This window comes from Schistocerca serialis, chromosome 9, assembly GCF_023864345.2.
Source record: "Schistocerca serialis cubense isolate TAMUIC-IGC-003099 chromosome 9, iqSchSeri2.2, whole genome shotgun sequence".
Classification (NCBI taxonomy): Eukaryota; Metazoa; Arthropoda; class Insecta; order Orthoptera; family Acrididae; genus Schistocerca; species Schistocerca serialis.
In genome coordinates this window covers 42,701,171-42,722,989 of record NC_064646.1, presented here as the reverse complement: position 1 = coordinate 42,722,989, position 21,819 = coordinate 42,701,171, and the positions used below count along the sequence as shown (strand labels likewise).

The window sequence follows — 21,819 nt, the reverse complement described above, 5'->3', positions numbered from 1 at the left end:
GTTTTCACATTTCGACCGCCGTAAACCCTCCTCTTTTGTGGAACACCGAGTCAGCGTTGTAGTGCTGCTGTGGCTCGGTAATGAGGAGTATGTTTTATATGTTGCGATTTTCAGCGTCAGAATCCAACACAAATACTGCTCCACTAGTTCTAGCGCTAACACTAGCACTGGGACTTGTTTGGCAGCTACATCTTAAAGAAATGTGTTAGTCTTATTTACCTGCATTGGACTGCCCTAACAGTTATGACTTAATAATGGTCTAACAACGTTTACCATTGTATCCGATAATGGCATAAAAGCCGTAATCTGGATAGTAAAGAACATTAAGTTTACAGGGTGGTCCATTGATAGTGACCGGGCTAAATATCTCACGAAATAAGCATCAAACAAAAAAACTACAAGGAACGAAACTCATCTAGCTTGAAGGGGGAAATCAGATTGCGCTATGATTGGCCCGCTAGATGGCGCTGCTATAGGTCAAACTGATAGCAACTGCGTTTTTTAAAATAGGAACCCCCACTTTTTATTACATATTCGTGTAGTACGTAAAGAAATATGAATGTTTTAGTTGGACCACTTTTTTCGCTTTGTGATAGATGGCGCTGTAATAGTCACAAACGTATAAGTACGTGGTATCACGTAACATTCCGTCAGTGTGGACGGTGTTCGCTTCGTGATAGATTTCCCGTGTTAAAATGGACCATTTACCAAATGCGGAAAAGATCGATACCGTGTTGATGTATGGCTATTGTGATCAAAATGCCCAACGGGCGTGTGCTATGTATACTGCTCGGTATCCTCGACGACATCATCCAAGCGTCCGGACAGTTCGCCGGATGGTTACGATATTTAAGGAAACAGGAAGTGTCCAGCCACATGTGAAACGTCAACCACGACCTGCAACAAATGATGATGCCCAAGAAGGTTTTTCAGCTGCTGTCGCGGCTAATCGGCACATCAGTAGCAGACAAATTGCGCGAGAATCGGGAATCTCAAAAACGTCGGTGTTGAGAATGCTACATCAACATCGATTGCGCCCGTACCATATTTCTGTGCACCAGGAATTGCATGGCGACGACTTTGAACGTCGTGTACAGTTCTGCGACTGGGCACAAGAGAAATTACGGGATGATGACAGATTTTTTGCACGTGTTCTATTTAGCGACGAAGCGTTATTCACCAACAGCGGTAACGTAAACCGGCGTAATATGCACTATTGGGCAACGGAAAATCCACGATGGCTGCGACAAGTGGAACATCAGCGACCTTGGCGGGTTAATGTATGGTGCGGCATTATGGGAGTAAGGATAATTGGCCCCCATTTAATCGATGGCAATCTAAATGTTGGAATGTATGCTGATTTCCTACGTAATGTTCTAGCGATGTCACTACAAGATGTTTCACTGCATGACAGAATGGCGATGTACTTCCAACATGCTCGCGTGTGGTTGAAGCGATATTGAATAGCATATTTCATGACAGGTGGATTGGTCGTCGTAGCACCATACCATGGCCTGCACGTTCACCGGATCTGGCACCCCCGGATTTCTTTCTGCGGGGAAAGTTGAAGGATATTTGCTATCGTGATCCACCGACAACGGCTGACAACATGCGTCAGCGCATCGTCAGTGCATGTGCGAACATTACGGAAGGCGAACTACTCGCTGTTGAGAGGAATGTCGTTACACGTATTGTCAATGAATTGAGGTTGACGGACATAATTTTGAGAATTTATTGCATTAATGTGGTATTTAGAGGTAATCACGCTGTAACAGCATGCGTTCTCAGAAGTGATAAGTTCACAAAGGTACATGCATCACATTGGAACAACCGAAATAAAATGTTCTAACGTACCTACGTTCTGTATTTTAATTTTAAAAAACCTACCTGTTACCAACTCGCGCGACCGTTACGGCCGCAGGTTCGAATCCTGCCTCGGGCATGGGTGTGTGTGATGTCCTTAGGTTAGTTATGTTTAAGTAGCTCTAAGTTCTAGGGGACTGATGACCTCAGAAGTTAAGTCCCATAGTGCTCAGAGCCATTTGAACCATTTTTTTATTACCAACTGTTCGTCTAAAATTGTGAGCCATGTGTTTGCGAGTATTACAGCGCCATCTATCACAAAGGGAAAAAAGTGGTACAACTAAAACATTGATATTTCTTTACGTACTACACGAATATGTAATAAAAAATGGGGGTTCCTATTTTAAAACATGCAGTTGGCGCCATCTAGCGGGCCAAGCATAGCGCCATCTGGTTTCCCCCTTCAAGTTAGACAAGTATCCTTCTTTTTAGTTTTTTCGTTTGATGCTAATTTCGTGAGATATTTGGCCCGGTCACGATCACTGGACCACCCTGTAGTAATACGTTGCCTGCATCTCATGCTGCTGCACAAAAACACCAGTGCCTTCACCCAACAACAACAATGTCTCTGCTCATCAGCAGTGTCCGAGAGAAGTGTGGTAGGACGGCTGTCACTCTCTGTATACATAAGTGAGATGACGGACAGGGTGGCAGCAATCTGCGGTTGTCTGCTGATGATGCTGTGGTGAACGGTGAGGTGTCGTCGTTCAGTGACTGTAGGGGGGTACAAGATGACTCAGACAAAATGTCTAGTTGTTGTGATGGATGGCAGCTAGCACTAAATGTAGACAAATGTAAGTTAATACGGATGACTAGGAAAAACAAATCCTAATGTTCCAATACAGCATTAGAGGTGTCTTACTTGGCATAGCCACACCGTTTAAATATGTGGGCGTAACAGTGCAAAGCGATACGAAGTTGAACGAGCGAGTGGGTACTGTGGTAGGGAAGACGAATAGTCTGCTTTGGTTTATTCGGAGAATTTTTGGAAAGTGTGGCTTATCTGTTAAGTAGGCCGCATACAGGACGCTGGTGCGAACTATTCCTGAGTATTACTGGACCGTTTGGGATGCACACCAAGTCGGATTAAAGAAAGTCATCCAAGCAATTCAGAAGCGGGCTGCTAGATTTGTTACTGGTAAGTTCGAACAACACGCAACTATTACGGAAATGCTTCGGGAACTCAAATGGGAATGCCTGCAGGGGAGGCATCATTCTTTTCGGGGAACGCTACTGAGAAACTTTAGAGAACCAGCATCTGAAGGTGACTGCACAGCGGTTCTACTGCCTCCAACTTACATTTCGCCTAAGGACCACGTAGATAAGCTAACAAATTAGGGCTGACACGGAGACATACAGAAGGACCCTTTCCCCTCGCTCTGTTTGCGAGTGGAACAGGAAAGGAAATAAGTTGTAGCGGTATAGGGTACCTTCCGCCACGCACCGTACGGTGACTTGCGTAGTATGTATGTAGATAGAGATCTGCATGTAGAATACGCCTTGCACTTGATGGTCTGACGAGAAATATATGAGGTGTATTTAACTTATAACGCCTCTGATATTTTTCTCACAGACTAATCACATCAAAATATGAGATCTGTGTCACTTCTGGACGTAACCACCCTTTAGCTATGCAGATTATTCACAACGTCGACGCCAAGATTCCATTGCCGATGATAACACTTTTTTAGGAGTCTCGTTTGATGACTGGAAAATCTCTGGTGCAATCGTGGCGTGGCTAGCTTTAACTGACCGGACTCGCGCTTCGCTTTAGGATTGATAAGGGCATTTACGTCTCATCCATCGCCAGAATCAATAAAAAGAAAGTCCCGTTCATGCCGTCTGATGCATCAACATGGCCAGGCATGAAAAAGTTTTAAGTATGGGAAACAGCCCTCGTTCTCGCCACTGCCGATAGACTCCTGTGTGCCCGTACTCTACCGCCGCCAACGTCGCGCGTCCACAAGGAGTGCGCGCGTATTTTAAAACAGGCCGCATGTGGTTATTTGTTTCCTGTAGCGAGAAAACAAATCGTAGGTGTTACAACTTGACTGCACCTCGCTTCTATGCTATTCAGTAACACGGACCTCCATCGCAGCACTGTCGGCCAACTCCGCCATGTAGCGTATGTCAGTCCACAACCGTGCAACAAGTGTAGAGTCCCCCGATCGATGACTACGAGAAAGGTAGCAAGGCTTAATGGAGACTACCATAACTTCAGGAACGACCACCCAAATCGAAATGTGTGATCTACCCTGAAAGCAATACCACGGCCAATAATGTAGACAGCAAAACCCGTATGGAAATATTCCACCTAACACGGGTTCTAAGGATTTCGTAGTTTGTTCAGATTCACTTTTGGAGTTCCGACACTAAACATTGCCCTTGTTTTACCCTCAAACCTCACGCACACCAAGAATAAATCTTCAAAGAACATCAGTTGGTAAAAAGCAAGCGCTTTTATTATTACTCTATGGTGGCTTGGCTCTGAGCACTATGGGACTTAACTGCTGAGGTCATCAGTCCCCTAGAACTTAGAACTACTTATACCTAACTAACCTAGGGACAGCACACACATCCATCCCCGAGGCAGGATTCGAACTTGCGACCGTAGCAGTCGCGCGGTTCCAGACTGTAGCGCCTAGAACCGCTCGGCCACTCCGGCCGGCTTCCTCTATGTTAACTAGTCGTATTGCAGTTCACAGCACATGTCAAGAACGTAACAGGCAGCATCTCTCCATACAACTATTTCCACGTCAGCGCCACTTATATGGTATGGTACGTCAAACGGGCATTTGCCAGCCAATTTATCACGAGCCTAATTCACTGCGTGAGACATGGCGCAGCTGTAAATATGTTTCGTTTTCTTGACATGTGCTGTGATGTGGAGTGCCGCTAACTACCTCAAGGTAATAATGAAACACTTGGAAGTACCTATGGTGCCGAATCTACGACGGTGTCAAAAAGGAGGTAAAAAACAGTCACGTGGCAATTGTGTTATCTTTGAGACAGTATCAGCAATAGTTGACGTGGCCTCGCCTTGTTTTCCCTCGTGGTGCGCCGATATTGTGAAACGAGAAAATAGTTTCAGATGTAGCTGTGTTAAGCCCTATAGCTTCATAGAGGTAGTGACAGTTTTTGCCTTCGTTATGTGAACATACAACTAAATTTATTGGGAGTTCACTAACATTTTCTGGCTCTGCATGTACATGCATTCTCTTCAAACCACTGCGAAGTGCCGGGGAGAAGCTACTGTGTGTGGTACGTCATGTCAGAGCGTCTCCCCCATTCCAGTCACGTATGGAGCGAGGGATGAGTCACTGCTTGGACGCATCTGTGTGGGATCTAGTTAGTTCCATCTCGTCCTCGCGCTGGCTATGGCAGCCATACGTAGGGGGCTCAAGAATATCCCTAGATTCAGCACTTACCTCTGACTCCAGAAACATTGTAAGCGGGTTTCCGCGGGATAGTACGCGTCTACCTTTAAGCGTCTACCAATTCCTTCTTGTCAGCATCTTCGTGACACACTGCCGTGGCTCAGTAAAGTCAATCATCGTTAGTGCTGACGTTCTTAGCATTCGTATAATATGTGCTGTTACCCTATTCGGAATCGGTCTCACACACTTGAGCAATATTCAAGGGTGGGTCGCAGAAGTTATTTGTGACCCGTCTGACATATACTGAGCGTAGGCGGAGATTCCATTTCATAACCCTGAAACTCTTACGTTCACGTGTTTCTATGAATCGAGCAATTCCAACTGTCATTCACTGATATTGTCACAGGATACTAGTTTTCTGCCTTTTGTGCAGTGCACAGTTTCATATGTCTGGTCATTTAAAGCAATCTGCGAATCCTTGCACAATTTTGAAATCTTATCAAAGCCTCACTGGGTATTTGGGCAACTTATTGCAGACACTACTTCATTAGAGATAGGTGGACTGCAGAAAGTCAGAAGCTATTATTTATATCATCTAGTTGATCACGAATAGGAAGGGCCGCAACAGGTTCTGCCGTGTGTAAGACGACTTTTTTTCTGTGAGTTGTGTAACGCAGTGAGCTGACTTCTGCTGTGCCTTGACGCGATGTGCTGCTCGCTCTTGGCGATCGCAGCCGTATCGGCCACGGCTGGAGGGAACGACCGTCGGGGCCGCGGGCGCCGGCATCGACCGCCGCTGTGGGCTGGCGGGCGGCGGCTGGCCGGCTGCGGAGGGCTGTAGGGCGGACTGCAGGGCTGGGCTGGGCTGGGGAGGCCCTTCGGCTGCAGCCGGAGGCAGTCGGCCGCGGCCGGCCGGCGTGACCCAGTTGGGCCCATTTCGCCTCTCGGATGCTGCGGCGCGGCGCGCCCGACACAGCCCGCAACCAAACAAACTTAGGTGTCGCGCGGGCGGCCTGCCGCGCAGTTTGCAGGCGCTGCCAGCGTCACGCTGGCTGCACTGTCACAGGCAGTAGACTGCACGCTGTTGCGTTACCTGTCACCAGGAGTCTATGATGAGTCAGATTCTGACTACACCTCAAGTCCATACTACGGATTCATTGGTAACAATGATAAATTATACAGGCTGCAGTCAGTTCCAGGAGATTGGCCCCAGAACTCATTTGAGCACTATAGAACTTAACATCAGTCCCCTAGAACTTAGAACTGCTTAAAACTAACTAACCTAAGGACATCACACACATCCATGCCCGAGGCAGGATTCGAACCTGCGACGGTAGCGGTAGCGCGGTTGCAGACTGAAGCACCTAGAACCGCTCGGCCACACCGACCGCCTTATTCAAAGGACGTAGTTCAGTAGTGAACACAACTAACAGAGATCACAATAAGAGCAATCGGTCGTGTTATGTTTTCCACTGTTGCCAACTAAATTTAGGCAGACCCTGACCAAAATAAAGTGCTGGACGTTCGTACTGACCTGCCTCAGTATCAACTCAGTTAGCAGCCCTTAAAAATCTGAAAAGCTTGTAAGGGCGTTGCAGGGGAAGTCATGCTAAGAAATAATTCTTACGAAAGAAATACTTTACGTTGGGCCGTTTACGAATCATTAATCACGTCGGCGCTCGCCCATATTCAACCAGACTGCCAGGCACGCAGTGTAACGCAAACGTGTTCTTCGCTTGGATTCCTCAGACCGAACAAACGTAACATTTGCTCACTTTAACTTAAATTTATCACTTATGAAAAAGGCAAATCTTAACTGCTGCTGAGCATTTGAGCAAGTGGTAACTCGCGGACATACAGGTGTATGTGCACTACCGAATTTTAGCGCTTGCAAGTGCTTGAATTTGTTCACGCGATGACCTGAGTGGATAACCCGAATGCTACATAACTCGAAAACGGCGCAACGTTTCAAACTTTTTTTAATAATAATTTCTCAGCACAACCTCCCCTGCACTGGCGCCTGATAAAGAAAGTAAGAGCCTACGGAATATCAGACCAGCTGTGTGGCTGGATTGAAGAGTTTTTAGCAAACAGAACACAGCATGTTGTTCTCAATGGAGAGACGTCTACAGACGTTAAAGTAACCTCTGGCGTGCCACAGGGGAGTGCTATGGGACCATTGCTTTTCACAATATATATAAATGACCTAGTAGATAGTGTCGGAAGTTCCATGCGGCTTTTCGCGGATGATGCTGTAGTATACAGAGAAGTTGCAGCATTAGAAAATTGCAGCGAAATGCAGGAAGATCTGCAGCGGATAGGCATTCAGTGCAGGGAGTGGCAACTGACCCTTAACATAGACAAATGCAATGTATTGCGAATACATAGAAAGAAGGATCCTTTATTGTATGATTATATGATAGCGGAACAAACACTGGTAGCAGTTACTTCTGTAATATATCTGGGAGTACGCGTACGGAACGATTTGAAGTGGAATGACCATATAAAATTAATTGTTGGTAAGGCGGGTGCCAGGTTGAGATTTATTGGGAGAGTCCTTGGAAAATGTAGTCCATCAACAAAGGAGGTGGCTTACAAAACACTCGTTCGACCTATACTTGAGTATTGCTCATCAGTGTGGGATCCGTACCAGGTCGGGTTGACAGAGGAGATAGAGAAGATCCAAAGAAGAGCGGCGCGTTTCGTCACAGGGTTATTCGGTAAGCGTGATAGCGTTACGGAGATGTTTAGCAAACTCAAGAGACAGACGCTGGAAGAGAGGCGCTCTGCATCGCGGTGTACCTTGCTGTCCAGGTTTCGAGAGGGTGCGTTTCTGGATGAGGTATCGAGTATATTGCTTCCCTCTACTTATACCTCTCGAGGAGATCACGAATGTAAAATTAGAGAGATTCTTGCGCGCACGGAGGCTTTCCCGCAGTCTTTCTTCCCGCGAACCATACGCGACTGGAACAGGAAACGGAGGTAATGACAGTGGCACGTAAAGTACCCTCTGCCACATACCATTGTGTGTCTTGCGCAGTATAAGCGTAGACGTAGATGTAGAACATCCTCACAAGCTTTTCAAATTGTTCCTGACCATCCTGTATAACCCTGCCCATCCCCACCAGATTAACGCAAATGACGTCACAAAACAGAAGTATGAATACGTAGGAGGATGTGCTGAAAAGTAAAGTGTCGGAATACTTTTTGCGAAAACTCTTACAGATTTTTCAGTAAAATAAATTTTATTAACATTCTACAGCTTTATTTTTCGTGTATACCTGTCTATTTCTCGAAACAATCATCCTGGCGAGAAGCGTATTTCTGCCAACGACAGACCGCTTTGTTGGTACCGTCACTGTAGAATGTTTGTTGACGGAGGCACAACATCACCTGTGCTTGCACCGCTTCGTCACCGTCAAAACGAAGTTCTCGAAGGTTTTGTTTACATTTTGAAAACAGATGAAAGTCGGATAGGGGCCAAGTCGGGAGTGTATGGAGGATGATCGATGGCGGTGAACCCAAGGCAGTGCATTGCAGCGTATGTCGCAGCGCTCGTGTGTGGTCTGGCATTGTAATGCTCAAGCAGAGGGTGCATCATGTGTGGAGGAACTCTTGGAATTCGAAAATTGATTACAGCACGCTGTGTCTCAGGCACCGACATAGTTGCGTTACACGTCGCCATGTTACACCACACAATTCGGCGCCCTCTAACGGCAGAGTGTTGCAAATATGCAGACATGAAAAATAAATATGGAGTATATTAATAACGTTTGTTTTATTTAAAAAAACTTTACGAGCATTCACCAAAAATTCGGACGCGTTACTTTTCAGAACGCCCCCGCACGTTTCTAGATCCAGCGGCAAGCCATATTATAATTCATAACACTTTTAACATAATGGAGATAGTCAGTTTGCATGTTAAATTAGTTATAATGTTTGTAAACGCCGTAGGAACCATATCTGAATCAGTTATTCCTTCTACGACTCGTTCTGCCGTCTTAGTAGACTTTGGAATGACTGTGGAATAAAGTCTAAAGTGTCTTCTCTTAAAGCAATTGTGAGCGAATTAAAAATCTGGTCTTAGATTTTTTGAGACAGGTATATTCCCAAAGTTATTCAGCATTTAATTTTGCGATTAATATTTAATTGATATTAATTCGGCAGATGTATTTGGGATGCAGTTGTACGTATAAAACATTATCTTTTGTCAACATTAGTTGAACGGACTTTACTTTCGAAAACAATATTTCACTGAATTCTGGTACACGACTCACGACCCGTCATCATAGCTTTACTTCCGCCGTGTCTCCGCGATATCCTTTCTTCAAGTTTCGCTGGAGAGCTTCTTTGAAGTTTGGAAGGTAGGAGACGAGGAACTGGGGGAAGTAAAGCTGTGAGGGCGGGTTGTGAGTCGTGCTGGATAGCTCAGTTGATAGAGCACTTGCCAGAGAAAGGCAAATGTCCCGAGTTCGAGCCTCAGTTCGGCACACACTTTTAATCTGCCACGAAGTTTCAATGATACTTTTATAACTGTATAGTAGCTGTGCTTAGGTCCCCATTGATAAGTTTCCAGCTATTTTTGAAAAACTTGGATTCTTTGTTGTGCTGTCTGTCAGACAGAGGGATGCAAATGGGATTTCAATGTAGTTTTTCTGAAAGAGCCCGATAGAAAGCCTGACCTTCAAGTATTACTTGGTTCTTTCAATTTGACGTCAGTTATTGATTTTTCTACTTGGGTGTACTGGAAAGCAGTACACTGGTAGATAATGTTTTTATAGACGAAGATAAATTTAATCAAATAAAAACCTTTCCTGTTAAGAATGGTCTCTGTGATCATGATGCACAGCTAATTACAGTATATGACATAGCTCCATACTCAACAAAACAGTCCTCCAAAATAGTGCGTTCAAGTAACGATTTAACAACTCTCACATTTTAGGGAAAGTTTGCAACGGTTAGACGGGGGTGAGGTTTACAGGGAATCTGGTGCTAATTTAAAACAGTTTTCCTTAGAAAACAGTGAAAGATAATTCTGAGAAACCATCTGAGAGCCGAAGGAATAAAAATTTCTTGTAAACAAAAAGGGAAATCTATCTTGTGGCTAGATGGAGCAATGGTCCAGAAACAGAGAAAAATTACAAAAACCACTGCACTGCATTAAGAAAAGTTACTAAAAAGTCCAGAAGTATGTGCATTATGTCTGAGATTAGCAACACTAATAAAATGAAAACTGTGGTGTCACCGCCAGACACCACACTTGCTAGGTGGTAGCCTTTAAATAAATCGGCCGCAGTCCGTTAGTATACGTCGGACCCGCGTGTCGCCACTATCAGTGATTGCAGACCGAGCGCCGCCACACGGCAGGTCTAGAGAGACTTCCTAGCACTCGCCCCAGTTGTACAACCGACTTTGCTAGCGATGGTTCACTGACAAAATACGCTCTCATTTGCCGAGACGGTAGTTAGCATAGCCTTCAGCTACGTCATTTGCTACGACCTAGCAAGGCGCCATTACCAGTTACTATTGATACTGTGCATAATGTATCGTCAAGAGAGACGTTCAGCATTTATGGATTAAAGTTAAGTATTGCACCAGCTACGTCCGTTTTTTCTAAAGTCTAATTTCCCTGTCCTGTTCCAGACCTCACGCCAGCCTGCGTGAGCTAAAACGCGTGCCTTTCGGCTTCCTCTTGTAACCCGGTGTTGGCTCTCCTGCCAACCCACAACAAAAACTATTTATAATATTGTTAAAACGGAAACAGGGCAACCAAAAGCCCAGGAAGACTGTATTTCTATCGAAATCAATGAAAAATTTTTTAACAAAAAGTCAGAAGTAGAAAATAATTTTAATAATATTGTTTAAGTCTTGGGGAGAAAATAGGATACAGCTATTCTTTAGAAAATGCAAGGCAGTAAATGGAAGAGGCATTACCTATGTAATTTGATAAAATTGAAATTCAACCCCGCTGCGCTTCTGAAATTAGGAAAACAATAAATTCACTCAAAAGTAAAAGTTTGCATGGAATTGATGGCATTTCCAACAGAGTACAAAAGGTTGGTCCCAACAGATCAGTAGGATTCTCACCCACATATGTAGTAGCTCACTGACACTGGGAATTTTTCCAGGTAGGCTAAAATATGCTATAGTTAAAGCATTTCATAAAAAAGGGGTTAGGTCTGTTGCTAACAACTACTGCCCAATCTCACTTCTGTCAGTTTTATCCAAAATTCTCGAAAAAATAATGTATTCAAGAGTAGCTTCATATATTTGTAAAAATGAAGTACTAACAAAATGTCAATTTTGTTTTCAGAAAGGCTTTTCAACAGAAAATGCTACTGAACAAATATTAAATGCATTGAATAACCGAACGTCACACACTGAAATATTTTATGATCCCTTCAGAGGATTCTAACTGTGAGAATCATGAAATTCTTCTAGATAAGCTTAAGTATTGTGGAATGAGTGGGACAGTGTGAAAACGGTTTAATTTATATTTAACTGGAAGAATGCAGAAGTTTGAAATTAACAGTGCAGATAGTATGCAAAGCTCAGCAAAGTCCTCTAACTGTGGAGGTATCAAGAATGGTGTCCCACAGGATTCAGTCTTGGGTCCCGTAGTGTTCTTCATTTATATTAATGACTTGCCAGTCTATATTCATGAGGATGTAAAGCTAGTTCTTTTTTCTGATGATACACGTATAGTAATGACACCCAATAAACAAGAATTAGGTGAGGAAATTGTAAATAATGTCTTTCAGAAAATTAAGCGGTTCTCTGCAAATGGACTCACTAAATTTTGAGAAAACACATTGTATATGCAACAATGTACAGTAAATCGTATAACACCATTCATAATAACGACTTTGACCAGAAGTCTGTTGCTAAGACAGAATATTCAAAATTTCTGGTTGTGTGCTCTGATGAGAAATTGAACTGGAAGAAAAATGTTGATGATATGCTGAAATTGATAGGTTCATCTACTCATGCTATTAGCGTTATTGCAAATTTTGGTAATAAACATATCAGTAAATTAGCCTACTATGCATATTTTCATTCACTGCTTTCATATGCCATCATATTTTGGGGCAATTCATCATTAAGAGAAAAACTAGTCATTGCACAAAAGCGTGTAATCAGAATAATAATTGGAGCCCACCCAAGATTGGCTAAAGATTAGCTAAAATTTACAGACACGCGAAATTTGGCACGGACTTCAATCCGAGATGCCTTTAATAGGTTCCACAACGAAACATTGTCTCGAAATTTGGTAGAAAATCCGAAGAAATTCTGGTCGTACGTAAAGTACACAAGCGGCAAGACGCAGTCAATACCTTCGCTGCGCAGTGCCGATGGTACTGTTACCGACGACTGTGCCGCTGAAGCGGAGTTATTGAACGCAGTTTTCCGAAATTCCTTCACCAGGGAAGACGAATGGAATATTCCAGAATTTGAAACATGAACAGCTGCTAGCATGAGTTTCTTAGAAGTAGATACCTTAGGGGTTGCCAAGCAAATCAAATCGCTTGATACGGGCAAGTCTTCAGGTCCGGATTGTATACCGATTAGGTTCCTTTCAGATTACGCTGATACAATAGCTCCCTACTTAGCAATCATATACAACCGCTCGCTCACCGATAGATCTGTACCTACAGATTGGAAAATTGCGCAGGTCGCACCAGTGTTTAAGAGGGGTAGTAGGAGTAATCCATCGAACTACAGACCTATATCAAATGGTTCAAATGGCTCTGAGCACTATGGGACTTAACATCTGTTGTCATCAGTCCCCTAGAACTTAGAACTACTTAAACCTAACTAACCTAAGGACATCACACACATCCATGCCCGAGGCAGGATTCGAACCTGCGACCGTAGCAGTCCCGCGGTTCCGGACTGAGCGCCTGACAGACCTATATCATTGATGTCTGTTTGCCGTAGGGTTTTGGAGCATATTTTGTATTCAAACATTATGAATCACCTCGAGGGGAACGATCTATTGATACGTAATCAGCATGGTTTCAGGAAACATCGTTCTTGTGCAGCGCAGCTAGCTCTTTATTCGCACGAAGTAATGGCCGCTATCGACAGGGGATCTCAAGTTGATTCCGCATTTCTAGATTTCCGGAAAGCTTTTGACACCATTCCTCACATGCGACTTCTAATCAAGATGCGGGCCTATGGGGTATCGTCTCAGTTGTGCGACTGGATTCGTGATTTCCTGTCAGGAAGGTCGCAGTTCATAGTAATAGACAGCAAATCGTCGAGTAAAACTGAAGTGATATCAGGTGTTCCCCAGGGAAGCGTCCTGGGACCTCTGCTGTTCCTGATCTATATAAATGACCTGGGTGACAATCTGAGCAGTTCTCTTAGATTGTTCGCAGATGATGCTGTAATTTACCGTCTAGTAAGGTCATCCGAAGACCAGTATCAGTTGCAAAGCGATTTAGAAAAGATTGCTGTATGATGTGGCAGGTGGCAGTTGACGCTAAATAACGAAAAGTGTGAGGTGATCCACATGAGTTCCAAAAGAAATCCGTTGGAATTCGATTACTCCATAAATAGTACAATTCTCAAGGCTGTCAATTCAACTAAGTAACTGGGTGTTAAAATTACGAACAACTTCAGTTGGAAAGACCACATAGATAATATTGTGGGGAAGGCGAGCCAAAGGTTGCGTTTCATTGGCAGGACACTTAGAAGATGCAACAAGTCCACTAAAGAGACAGCTTACACTACACTCGTTCGTCCTCTGTTAGAATATTGCTGCGCGGTGTGGGATCCTTACCAGCTGGGATTGACGGAGGACATCGAAAGGGTGCAAAAAAGGCCAGCTCGTTTTGTATTATCACGTAATAGGGGAGAAAGTGTGGCAGATATGATACGCGAGTTGGGATGGAAGTCATTAAAGCAAAGACGTTTTTCGTCGCGGCGAGATCTATTTACGAAATTTCAGTCACCAACTTTTTCTTCTGAATGCGAAAATATTTTGTTGAGCCCAACCTACATAGGTAGGAATGATCATCAAAATAAAATAAGAGAAATCAGAGCTCGAACAGAAAGGTTTAGGTGTTGGTATTTCCCGCGCGGTGTTCGGGAGTGGAATGGTAGAGAGGTAGTATGATTGTGGTTCGATGAACCCTCTGCCAAGCACTTAAATGTGAATTGGAGAGTAATCACGTAGATGTAGATGTAGAAGATCACCTTGCAAAGACTTATTTAAGGAATTGGGGATATTCACAGTACCGTCAGAACATACATATTCACTTATGAAATTTGTTATTAATAATCGATCGCAATTCTAAAATAGCGAACTACATAGCTATAAGATTGGAAGAAAGGACAATCTTCCTTTTCTGAGTTAAATCTGACTTTGGCACTGAAAGGGGTGAATCACGCTGCCACAAAAATCTTTAGGAATTTGCCGAATAGCATTACAGGTCTGGCAGATAACCACCCAACATTTAAAAACAAATTAAAATAATTTATGAATGAAAATTCCTTCTATTCAATAGATGAATCTTTAGATATGAAGTAGTAGTACTGAAAAAAAAGTAATCAAAACTTAGGTTAAACTGACACGTTCCACATCATTACGAAATGTCATATTCATGATCTATGGAACAAATAGTAATGTACGTGGTACACTAAGGAGGAGCGTTAATAATAATGAAATCTAAAAGACACATGTTTCATCTGTGCTAGTGTACAGAGAATCATATTCAAACCTTTATTCTAATAAGCAGAGCAGATGAGGAAGTTCGGTGCGTTCTCGAGTGTTGCTCATATCTTTGGAACCATTACCAGGTAGGAGTGATGGGAGAGAGAGAGAGAGAGAGAGAGAGAGAGAGAGAGAGATAGAGAGAGAGCGGCGCGTTTCGTCACGGGATGGTTTGGTCGACGAGAGGGCGTTATATAGGTGCTCAACAAACTGCATTGGCATGCGTGACAGGAGAGGCTTTGTAGAGAGAGTACTTTCCTGTTAGAGTCGAAGAACGTATGACTTCCACCTACATACGGCTCGCGAAATGGCCAGATCGAGGAAATTTGGGAAACTGGAGCTGATGCAGAGGTTTAGCGGCAATCATTATTCTTCCCACGCGCCATTCGCAAGTGGAACAGGGAAGAAGGAATCAGTTACTGATCGGAGAAGCACCCTTCACGAAATACTGTCAGGTAACTTGCGGAATATAGATGTAGACGCAAAGTGCGATTCAGATAAGTCAGAACCTTAATATTTATGCAGTTAGTTTTAAGAGTAATAATGACTTCTCTGTGTTGTTGATTGTGATTGTTAAATCATTGCTCACAGCGTTAACGCTGGGAGACGCTGACACACACTCACACACCCACACACACACACACACACACACACACACACTGTTGTGTCGGTAGCTGGGCCGACACCGTGAAGTTGAGATGGCTGAAAAGGCAAGCTAGACTAACGCAGACGGGCGTGAAGTACTGGAACAGGATACGTAATTAATGTTAGGAAGAAAAGTACGGAGCAGGTTTAATACTTAACTTTACTCATTCCTTGTGGTACATCGATCTTGACGATACACAGAAGACTTTAAGTACAATCACTGTATGGCTAATGGCGCCTTGCTAGTTCGTAGCCATTAACTTAGCTGATGGCTATTCTGTCTCTCGGCTAATGAGAGAGAAAGGCTTCGTACATCTGGTCGGTAGCTAGGTTCTCGTACAACTGGGCGAGTGCTCTCTCGTATCACGAGACCTGCCTTGGTGGTGGCGCTAGGTCTGCGATTACACAGTGGCGACACGCGGGTCCGACATGTACTACATGGACCGCGGCCGATTTAAGCTACCACCTAGCAAGTGTGGTGTCTGGCGGTGACACCACACACACACACACACACACACACACACACACACACACACACACACACACACACACACACACACACACACACACAGCACAAACAATCACGGCGGCGACTACTTGCCGCTCCACGATGCTCACTTGACTTGAGAGTAGAGGTTCGCATTACTGGAAGCTCACTTCGTTGTGAAATCTTACAAGCATTGCGCAGAGTTCCCTTACGTCCTTATTTAAGGGAAAACAGCAGTTTGTGACACTATGAGACGTTTCCGTGGAGTGAGAGCATTACTCAGAGATCTCGAAGCGATTCGCGTGTTGTGTTAACACCGGAATCGATGAAGCGTGTCTGTTCAGCAGCCTCTGCTGCGATGTCTCTGCAGGTCACTCCGTCGGCTTTCTGAACGGCTCTGAGCAACTCTTATTCGACCTGCCACGCAGCCACTAACCGTCTGAAGTTGCAGCCATATCCAGATCGAGTAGTTCAAGAACTGCGTCCTTTGGATTCAGAAAAACGGGTCTACTGTTGCCAGTGGTTTAAGAGCATCACTGCTAGCGATGTGAATAGTAAGCTGAACCGTACGCTTTTCGTTGCTGAAGCACGGTTCCAGTCAAGTTCATCTCCGAACAACCGGAACATTCGCATCTGGGCTGCCAATAATCCTCACACATTGCACGTTACGCCACGTCGCCCTCAAAATATTCGAGGTTTCTGCTCCATATCTAAGCAGCGAGTTGCTGGACCAATATTTTTAATACAACTGTTATTTCAGTTATCTATGCTACGTGTCAACTCCAGTGAAACGAAGAAGTCGCTTAGTGAGTTCTGCGATGATCGACTAATCTCTAAACATCTGCCGCCTCCGCGTTCGTTACTCACGACTTCCCCACATTTCTTTTTGTGGGACAATCTTAAGGAGAAGATGCACTGTACTAATCCGAGAACGCTGGATCATTTGAAGAATAACATCAGTGTTTTTTTTCCACCAGGAGCAGCGTGCTCCACGACGGCTTAAATGAAATCCAAGATAGGACGAAGAGCGGTACCAGTCGCAAATTTTTGATCTGTTTATTGCAGATCGATTTCAGCTGCTGCTTAGCTATCTTCATTGCTACACGAACAAAACAACATAATGAAAACCGGGTATCAAAATACAAATTAAATCATGTCACTAATAGGTCAGTTTCTAAACCATAAATTTACGCACCAATTACATTTATGTTGCGATGACTCGTAGTAAATGAACTCGCACATTGTGCCGCATGACACTACCGTCAACAAACAGTTAAACTGAGCTTCCTGCTTACATTCCCGTGCAGCTAATCTCGGTATGTGAAGTCAATAGTAACTAGCGCCCTCTTCATTAGTGTACTCTCGTTTGTATACTACATTTTTTTCGGAAAGTATTTAAAAAATGAAATGTAATAGCCTTACATAAAATTGTGATGCCACCTTTAGATACTAAAATACGTTCAGTAATTATGTTTCACTTCCTTGAGATCGTAACAATGGTTCATACTCGACAACCACGTAAGTTGCATTTCATAACGTAAGCCAAGGTGGAAGAGATAATTATGCTCTCAACGCTCGAATCTATCCGTAACGTACAACTAGTTTTTTTTTTTTTAAATGTTGATACTGATTTTAGTTTTTATAGTAAAACAGACGTTATTAGTGGTTCACAGGAGTATGACACTTCACATCTGAGGTCACCAGCCCCCTAGACTTGGAACTACTCAAACCTAGAATGAGATTTTCACCTGCAGCGGAGTGTGCGCTGACATGAAACTTCCTGGCAGATTAAATCTGTGTGCCGGACCGAGACTCGAACTCGGGACCTTTGCCTTTCGCGGGCAAGTGCTCTACCAACTGAACTACCCAAGCACGACTCATGCTTCGTCCTCACAGCTTTACTTCTGCCAGTGAGTCGTGCTTGGGTAGCTCAGTTGGTAGAGCACTTGCCCGCGAAAGGCAAAGGTCCCGAGTTCGAGTCTCGGTCCGACACACAGTTTTAATCTGCCAGGAAGTTTCATATCAGCGCACAGTCCGCTGCAGAGTGAAAATCTCATTCTGGAAACATCTCCAAGGCAATATCCTTTCTTTCAGGAGTGCTAGTTCTGCTGGGTTCGCAGGAGAGCTTCTGTAAAGTTTGGAAGGTAGGAGACGAGGTACTGGCGGAAGTAAAGCTGTGAGTACCGGGCGTGAGTGGTGCTTGGGTAGCTCAGTTGGTAGAGCACTTGCCCGCGAAAGGCAAAGGTCCCGAGTTCGAGTCTCGGTCCGGCGCACAGTTTTAATCTGCCAGGAAGTTACTTAAACCTGACTTAACCTAAGAACATCACACACAGCCATGCCCCAGGCAGGATTCGAACATGCGACCGTAGCAGCAGCGTGGTTCCGGACTGGAGCGCCTAGGACCGCTCGGCCACAGCGGCCGGCTAATGTTATAAGTATTTCAATTTTCCCCATCTAAGTGTGGACACTTCCTTCTCTGTATAACATAATTACTGAACGCATTTTAGTATTTAACGATGACATTGTAATTTTATGTAACTCTGTTACCTTTTCTTCTTTAAATAATTTAAAAAAAAAGTAGAACACAAACGACAGCGGTAAAGCGGCCGCTAGTTACCATTGACTTCACTTTCCGAGGTTAGTTGCAGGGAAATGTAAGCAGCAATCGCAGTTTAACTGTCTGTTGTCAATTAATGTCAAGTGGTGCCATTACGACCGGTCATCATGAGTTGGGTATAACTGGTATGTAAATTTATGGGTTACAAGCTGGTGTATTTGTGACCTGGTTTTGATTTATATTTTGAGTATAATAGTTGCTTATGCTAGATTATAGTTTCACAACGAAACTTTGTCCCGAAACCTGGCAGAATAACAAAAGAGACTTTCGTCTTATGTGAAGTTCAAAATGGCTCTGAGCACTATGGGACTCAACTGCTGAGGTCATTAGTCCCCTAGAACTTAGAACTAGTTAAACCTAACTAACCTAAGGACATCACAAACATCCATGCCCGAGGCAGGATTCGAACCTGCGACCGGAGCGGTCTTGCGGTTTCAGACTGCAGCGCCTTTAACCGCACGGCCACTTCGGCCGGCTCTTATGTGAAGTATGCTACCTGCAAGATACAATCAATGCCTTCTCTGTGCGATAGCAATGGAAACAGTATCTATGACAGTGCTGTTAACGCAGAATTACTAAACATAGCCTTCCGAAATTCCTTCACCAGAGAATTCGACAGCTGGTAATATCAATAACTTAGAAGTATATATCCTCGGAGAAGTGAAGCAACTAAAATCACGTAATAAAAGCAAGTATTTCGGTCCAGATTTTATACCAGTTAGGTTCCTTTCAGAGTAAGCTGATGCAACAGCTCCATACTTAACAATCACACACAACCGCTCACTCAATGAAAGATCCGTACCCAAAGACTGGAAAGCTGCATAGTGCACACCAATATTCAAGAAAGGCAATGTGAGTAATCCACTGGATTGCAAGCCCATATCATTAACGTCGATATGGAGCAAGATTTTGGAACATATAATGTATTCGAACATTATGTATTGTCTCGAAGGGAACATTCTGTTGACACACAGTCAACATGGATTTAGAAAACACCGTTCTTGCGTAACCCAACTACCTCTTTACTCGCACGAACAGTTAAGTCCTATGGAAAAGGGATTTTACATTGCTTCATTTCTAGATTTCCAGAAGGCTTTTTACACCGTACCACACAAAAAATGGCTCTAAGCACTATGGGACTTAACATCTGAGGTCATCAGTCCCCTACACTTAGAACTACTTAAACCTAACTAACCTAAGGACATCACAAACATCCATGCCCGAGGCAGGATTCGAACCTGCGACCGTAGCAGCAGCGCGGTTCCGGACTGAAGCGCCTAGAACCGCTCGGTCACAGCGGCCGGCCCGTACCACACAAGCGGCTTGTAATGAAATTGTGTGCTTATGGAATATCGTCTCAGTTACGCGACTGCATCTGTGATTTCCTGTCAGAGAGGCCACAGTTCGTACTAATCGACGGAAAGTCATCGAATAAAACAGAAGTGATTTCTGGCGTTCCCCAAGGTAGTGTTATAGGCCCTTTGCTGCTCCTTATCTATATAAACGATTTGGGAGACAATCTGAGCAGCCGTCTTAGGTTGTTTGCAGATGATGCTGTCGCTTATCAACTAATATAGTCATCAGAAGATGAAAACAAATGTGCAAAACGATTTAGAAAAGATATCTGAATGGTGCGAAAATTGGCAATCGACCCTAAATAACGAAAAGTGTGAGGTCATCCACGTGAGTGCTAAAAGGAATCTGTTAAACTTCGATTACGCGATAAATCAGTCAGATCTAAAGGCCGTAAATTCAAGTAAACACCTAGGAATTACAATTACGAGCAACTGAAATTGGGAGGACACATAGAAAATGTGGGGGAAGGCTAACCAAAGATTGCGTTTTATTGGCAGGACACTTAGAAAATCTAAGAGATCTACTAAAGAGCCTGTCTACATTAAACTTGTCCGTCCTCTTTTGGAGTACTGCAGCGCGGTGTGGGATCCTTACCAGATAGGACTGACGGAGTACATCGAAAAAGTTCAAAAAGGTCAGCACTTTTTGTATTATCTCGAAATAGGGGAGAGAGAGTCACTGAAATGATACAGGATTTGGGATGGACATCATTAAAACAAAGGCGTTTCTCGTTGCGGCGGAATCTTCTCATGAAATTTCAATCACCAACTTTGTCCTCCGACTGCGAAAATATTTTATTGACGCCAATCTACATAGGGGTAAACGATCATCATAATAAAATGAGGGAAATCAGAGCTCCTAGGGAAAGATACAGGTGTTTGTTTTCTGCGCGCGCTGTTCGAGATTGGAATAATAGAGAATTATTGTGAAGGAGGTTTGATGAACCCTCTGCCATGCACATAAGTGTGATTTGGAGATTACGGATGTAGACGTAGGTGTAGATGTTGGGTGCCTGATTCTCATTGTGTACTCTGAATTACCGTTACTACTTGACGTGTCCAAACTGGAGACACGCGATCCGTAATTGCTTGCATCTAGTGGATTGTAATGTTATTGGATTGCTATCTTGGACAGTGAAGGATTATGGCTACTGTAGCGGAAGTACAGCACGTTCAAACACGGGACGTCGAATCGATATATGTCTACTGGGAAATGGAGGACAATTTCAGCATCTTTTACAAGGGAATATACAAGTATTAAATGACATTGACGAAGGATATGGTAAATAAGCGTTTGAGTAGTGACTTACTGAAGCACCCTGTAGAAATGTGAACTAAGTACTTGTCACACAAAGCCGCACTGCCACAAGCGCCGAGACTAATTTACTGTAAATTTGTGTGTAGTTGCTGTCGTGTAGAAGTAGTAGATCCAAAACGGTGCATTTCTCCAGGCTATGATTGAAACGTTTTGCTCGCTTCGACACCCCTGCACTTCCCAGATCTCATTGTCGAGTTGTTTTCCCTATCGTGCATAGTCTCGTTTCGTCGACTGTGATACGACATCGTTTCTGCTGTCTCCTGTCTACCTAGTTACTTTTAAATTCCTTCTTCGCCACTGCAGACGCCACAATTGATGGCCTATTTGGAGATGGTTTTGGTGTAATACACTCTTTTTGTAACCTTTCGCCTGGGCTACCTCGTTTACTGGAATCGGTTCTTCTAATAGGTGTGTTCTGTCTCGTTACTTGTGCATTCTC

At 43.9% G+C, this 21,819-nt stretch overlaps 1 non-coding gene across 1 annotated transcript; it reads left to right on the top strand.

Moving 5' to 3' along the window:
* The first annotated feature begins 18,288 nt into the window (after nucleotides 1-18,288).
* Nucleotides 18,289-18,363, top strand: Trnas-cga (transfer RNA serine (anticodon CGA)). Its single transcript has one exon. It is a non-coding gene; the product is annotated as a tRNA-Ser (tRNA).
* The last annotated feature ends 3,456 nt before the right edge of the window (nucleotides 18,364-21,819 follow it).